This window comes from Platichthys flesus, chromosome 8 (genome assembly GCF_949316205.1).
Source record: "Platichthys flesus chromosome 8, fPlaFle2.1, whole genome shotgun sequence".
NCBI classification, from domain to species: Eukaryota; Metazoa; Chordata; class Actinopteri; order Pleuronectiformes; family Pleuronectidae; genus Platichthys; species Platichthys flesus.
Genome location: NC_084952.1, coordinates 14,223,181 through 14,229,843, shown reverse-complemented (window position 1 = coordinate 14,229,843; position 6,663 = coordinate 14,223,181).

The window sequence follows — 6,663 nt, the reverse complement described above, 5'->3', positions numbered from 1 at the left end:
CCAGCGCTCCCTCCTCCCTCTCTCCCTGTCTCTGCCTCGCTCTTTGTGCAGCCTTCAGCTGTAGTGGCTCGTTGCTGTGGCAGACACTTCAGAGGCCAGCATTCATTCTCTGCAGTAATGACATACCGTATCCCACTGTGCGGTCTGTAATGTAACATATCACATGTTGCTCTATTAGCATAGGGATGCCTCAACGAGCTAGAGACAGCATGGTGAACATGTGGATTTCATCTGCACATAACAATGCTTTGCCACGACAGCTCTGACAACCAGTTCACTTTCACATTTAGTCTGTTAGTGTCCAATTACAGATTTTTAGTGACAGGAGTCAGTTGGCCCGACCCGAGGACTAGATGATCTCCATGATTACTGGATGATTAGGCCTTCAAATCTTCGACATTCAAAACACCGGATTAATTTGACAATCTCCTTGACTTTAACTTTGGTGCAACCATGTGATTGACATTTTAGATTCTTGAGGGAAAAAATGTCCACAGCTATTGAAAAGATGGTCATGAAATGGAATGCAGACTTTCAATAACATTGTTAAGTTTGGACTACTGAAACTACCGAACTATGACATGGGCGGGGGCATGACACACAATAAAAAAACACCCAAACACATCTCACAATGTTATAGAAAGTAAAAAATAAATATCCTTGATCTGCCTTCTAATCCGGATGAGCCCTTAAAATTGAATGGGTTCTTCCCAGGCCCATACCACAATTGTGGCATACACCAACCTAAAATTGCACCCAGTTTGAGCTCTTCTCGCCTCACCTTTTTCAGTGATGCAGAGGGACCTGTTCCCTCTCCTTCCGACTCATCCTTTTTCTGAGGCTGTGAAAATGGGTTCCAAGAACTCAAACCCAGACACTTTCCATCAATGGCTGAAACCTTCTTGTGGGCTCACCCTTCATTGCTTATTGATCAGCCATCTGTGCATTTGTGTTGACAATAAACTTCAACTGCTCCCAGTCAGAGAGGCAAACACACAGACAGATAGACAGACAGATGTTTCCTTTAGTAAACAGCAAGTGCTCTATCAAACATAAATCTGTTAACTGACAAGTTAAGTCCTCGGCCTTCTCTCTCTCTCTCTCTCTCTCTCTCTCTCTCTCCCTATCTCTCAAACACACACACACGCTAAGGAAAAGCACCAGACCGAGGAAGGGGTTTTTAAATGGCGAGAGAGGATGGGCAGTAGACAGGCAGCACAGTCTGAGACACAAACAGTCATGAATAAACAAATGAAGAACACACATGCACAAACACACACACACACACACACACACACACACACACACACAGTTTTGAGCAGCTGTCCTTAATAGGACTTTGCGTTGACCTACATTCACTGTCCACAGTCAATAACCAAATGTGTTACCAATTCATGCCTAACCCTAACCTTAACCTAACCACAATTCATATCTTAACCCTAACCTCATTCGGAACCAGGCTTTGTTCCTGACAAGGTTAGTGTTTATGCTAGAAAAGGCCTTAAAGAAGGAGTGAAAATGAGTACACACACGCACACACACACACAAACACACACACACACAAACTTCAACCTGAGGTGTGCTGACATTTTTCCTGTTGTCATGTCTCTCTGGGTGATTACCTCATAACGCTCAGCAGAGGAGCAGCGGAACAGCCCGGCTCTCACATTGCATCACTGGCATGTCTGGAGTGGTGATGGTGATGTGTTTTTGGCGGCCACGGCAAATATGTATGTGTGTTTGTGTGTGTGGGAGTGTGTTTTTGCATGTGTGAGTGCTGGATGAGTTCGACCTGGATGTCATGGCACAAGATACAGAAAGATATTCTTTAGCAAGTAATGAAGGTTGATTTAAAAGGAAATGTGTACTACACCTCAACAAATGTGTTTAGCAGGGAAAAAAGCAATAATGTACGTTTAAGGTCAAAGTGAAATAGCCGAGTGCTAAGTGCACACATCAAAAGAGGGAGATGGATGAGGTGTATGTGGGAACAACGCAGCAGGTAAACATATGTTCATTTAACTGCAACTTTGCCGCCTTTTTTTATGGTTTTAGATTAAGAGAGAAAACCTCATTCTCGTCCTCACAGCAGCTTTTAGCCCGCTGGTCTGGGTAGAATAACAGAAAAAGAGCTGGGGTCATTACTCACAATGGAGGACTCTATTAAGCAGCAGTGTGCAGAGCTAAATGCACACACATACACTCACACCCTGAGGTGTGGAGGGAGCAGTCTGAAGTGTGTGTGCATGCATGTGTACGGGTCAAATGTGTGGCTCTCCCTGTGTGAATTATACTTAACTAGAGGGATATTTCTGAGCTGTAAAACACACACACACATACACACACACACATAAGCACACATGCAAGCTGCGTGCACTCTTTGTCATCTAGCGCCATTACCAGCGGCTTCATGTACATTAGAGGATGGAAATGATGGAGGGCAGGAGGAGACAGGGCTACTGAAGGGGTAATTTCAATGAGGGGGCATCTGAGGTATTTATAGCCAAACGATTGAAGCATTGAAATCGTACTGAGTTCATGATCTGATCACTGATACATCCAAATTGAAACAGGATGGCCAGGAGGCAGTAATGTCCAGCTAGCTCAATGTGCCAGTCTACTATATGGAAAACTTTGCTTGTCTCACCTTTCCAAAGCATTTCAGCTACATGCCACAATCTCCCCAGGTTAAAGTTGGGTTATAGCTCCGGTCAACGCTCATGACTTCACTTTGGCAGTAATAACCTGTCAACCATCTCACATTAGGAGGCGTAAAGGCCTACATACACACTTGACAGAGCTGACAGATGCTGACATGCCAGTGGATGCAGTCCCTGGGCCTAAATGAGGACCTAACGGTGTGGATGTGACAGATATGTGGTTGTGCACACGCTGCTTAGCGTTAACTAGCTGCTATAGGAAGGCGGACGGGGAGAGACAGACGGAGAGAGAGAAAGAGAAAGAGAGATTTCTGTTATTGTAAATCAGCAAAAAAGGAAAGAGTTTTGCCTATTTGCTTTGCTGAGAGTTGATGAGGAGATTGGCATCATTCGTATGCATGTGCTGTAAATTGGAAATATGAAATGATTGCGTTTCCTTTGGGAAGACCCACGCTTGCTGTTTCCATTGTTTCCAGTCCTTGTGCTAAGCTAAGCTAACCAGCTACCGACAGTAGATTTCATAGAGTAACCTTTGATACTGGGAGTGGTGGAGGAAGTGTTACTGAGTAAAAGTACAAATAAATCAATAAAAATGCACTCCAATAAGTAAAGGTACCCTACTAACATTTCTACCTGAATAAAAGTAATTTTAATTTACTTACGGTATTAAAAGTAAAATGAACCTATGAGTGTCGCCATTTCCTAATGCAACAATCTACTAGATCATTAACTGTGCCTGGCGTATATTGTGTTTAATATCAGAATATTACATATATACAATATTACACTCTGTCATATTAACAACGAAGGCTGCAGAAGATGCCACTGAAAACAATTCATTGTTATATTATTTAATGGCTAAGTCTCGGCCTCTCACTCAATGCTTTGTTGATATTACAGATATTTGCCGATATATGTGAAGGAGTGTAAAGTAACAAAGTAAGTCAATTAAGGAGTACATTAAAACAGTTCTACCTAAAACTATCTGTACTTTACTTATAAGTTAAGTACAGGTACCTGAAAAATGAAGAGAATTACAGTAAGAAAGTAAATGTACTCTGTTACATCCCACCACTGCATGTCGTTCATGTGTGCCCACATGCAGTGGTGGACAACAGCCGCTCCATCCCAGCAGGTATCACGGCCTCTTCCACCCTCCTGCTCCCCAGGCACAGCACACTGATGACATCAGTTGGTGTGAAAGTGGCCATTAGTTCCACCTCATCACTGTGGGACAAATATAGCAGCGCAGGGCCTTCATCAAACGTTGGAGGACAGCTGTAGTGAGTGGGCGGGAAAAAAGAAACCTGCCCAGATGATGATACACATTCACCTTATCCCTCCTCCTCCTCCTGTCCAGTTCTCACTTCTCCCACTCCCTCGCGATCAAACTGTCACTCCTGAGACGGGTGACACCTTACGGCACATATGTGGCATCAACAGGCACACACATACAAATATGGTTAATGCTCTCCATCTCTCTCTCTCTCTCTCGTTCTCTCTCTCTCTCTTTCTATCTGTCACACACACACACACACACACACACACATCACACATCCAGCTGTTTAACTAATTCCACTCTCTATTCAAACATGAATTTCCAATTTTTATGTACGAGATTACACTTCAGCTTTTTTAAATGAGGCTTAGCGGTATCCGGATGACAAGTGCTGCTTTTGTAATACCTGGTGCTGCATTATGAAAGCACAGCAGCCTCGGCACACAGCGCCATTGTCAGCGTCAGTCAAAACTGTACAACACCAACACAAAGCATGCCTATTTCTACCGCTGTTGGTTCTGATTCTATTATCTCCAGCCCTGAACCTGTGTTATTGTTTTCTGTCCCTTCTCTCTCTCTCTCGTGTGGCGGAGGCTTCATTTCTGTGGCAAATTACTTTGTTTATTGACTCAATCCACAGGTATTACCTAATAACTGGGTTAGGGATTATGTTTTTTTTTCACGAACAAAATACACTGGACGAGATTAAGTTACAGTCAGTTCTGATGTACTGTGGAAAAACAGTCCACTCACAGGATCGGCTGTGTGTTTGTGTGTGTGTGTGAGTGCTTTGCCTCTCAGTACAGGTGGCTGCAGGGTTCGGATCAGACACCTGGCCTCCGCCTTTTGAATGACAGGTGGTGAAGTCACTGCAGGGCACATCTGGCAGGTGGGGGGAGAGAGACAGATTTTATATTAGGTCTCTGTCCCTCTCTCTCTCAGCTTTTGATGTATGAGATTAAGACAAGCGTTTGTCCTGATCTGAAAACAGGAAGTGGTTGCTTGTTTTTCGTATGAAGATTAATTTTGTAGTGTCCTTCCGTACTGTATGTAGTGAGGGTACTCATGGTGTTATGTAAGTGCCTCAATGACCAGGAACATGTAAATAAAAGGGTCAATTTGATAGAATCGGTTTGAGTGATATTCATGAGCCACAAAGCCTGCAGACACACAAACACATCCACTGACGCACACATAGATCTCTCACCTCTAATCTGGGCTGTTGTGACAACTGGTTGGTTGTTCTGAACTCTTGAACTGCCGTTCAAGCAAAGCCAGTGACCCTGAAATGCACCCCCACTGCTTCATGTGGAACAAAAATGGGTCATAGAAATTCATGAGGAAAAAAGCAGGACAAGCGATAGTTTAGCTTTAAATTTAGGGCAGCACGGTGCTCCACTAATCTACCTATCCTCTGATGTCACAAATCATAGAGAGCTGAGTGAATCACTCTGGTCTCCAATCTAAAGACCTCTATTACTACATCCGCCAAGGAGGATATGTTGGGTCAGTCTGGTTATTTGTTGGTTTGAACTTATGTTTTATAGGCAAAAACAGATGATTTTCCATGAAACTTGGTGGAAACATGGGACATGAGCCAAAGTAGAATCCATTGAAAAAAATCCATTGGATCCGTATCGGGGGACAGATGCAGGCTTTTTCATTTTTTTCACTTTCCTAAACATTAACAATAATTTGCCGTTTTTCATGACATTTCACAGAGAATAACATTTCACAGAGAAATAAAGATCTTGATCTCAAGAATTTAAATGTGATTTCATAAGGGGATGACAGGTCTTGGAAGAGCTAAGAGCTCTACTGAGTACCGTTCTAGTTTGTTGGTTGGTTTGTGTGTTTGCAAGCAAGATTAAGTAGAAACTACTGGATGTATTACCACAAAACTTGGTGGAAGGATGAAATGTGGGTAAGGGAGGAACCCATTAAATTGAGGTGCTGATTATTAACTTTCTTCAACATTGTGATATAGGCTGTTTCAAAGATCCACAGGGAGGAATTCATGGATCTTGATGAAAAAAATGTGGCATATTTAAGGAGACTGATATCTGTGGGTGTGTGCAATTTGGTGCAGCTGAGGGCCATACTCTTTTTTTTTTTTTTATTTTAAATATTCAGTAATCGAGATCTTCCTGTGCCTTCAGCAGCCTGCAGTGTGCAGGAGGAAGCCATCAGCCGCAGACCATGTATCGCTCTGATAAAAACAGACAAGCATTTGAGAGGCATGACTGCATTTATTTACCCAGCCTCAGAGACCCTGCTGAGGGATTACGTATGATAGTCAGACTCACAGACAGAAAAGAAAACAACCTCAGCCCACTTACTAGCCTTGACACATAAAGACGTATGAGGGCCTGTTTGCATTTCAGAGCCACCCAGGTGCCTTTTGTAAAGCTGTAGTGTACTTGATACTGAGATGAAGAGGTGTCATATCTGGAGGTACTTAACCATGCACTGTTTTGTTGTCTGTTCAAAGCCATGTACTTCAAACAAGCATGGCTTATTAAGCAGAGCTAAAGTTGCCAGGACACCTGTAGATTATTGCGGGAGAGATTCGTCTAAAAATCCCTTTGGTGCTGCAAATAATTTCAAAGACGCTTGTGAGTTGTGCTACTTTTCCGTCTCGCGTGTTTTTGAACAGGTAGACGCAGCGATCAAGCAAGCAAAGGTTTCACACATCTTAGCATCTTAGAACAAATGTGTGACATC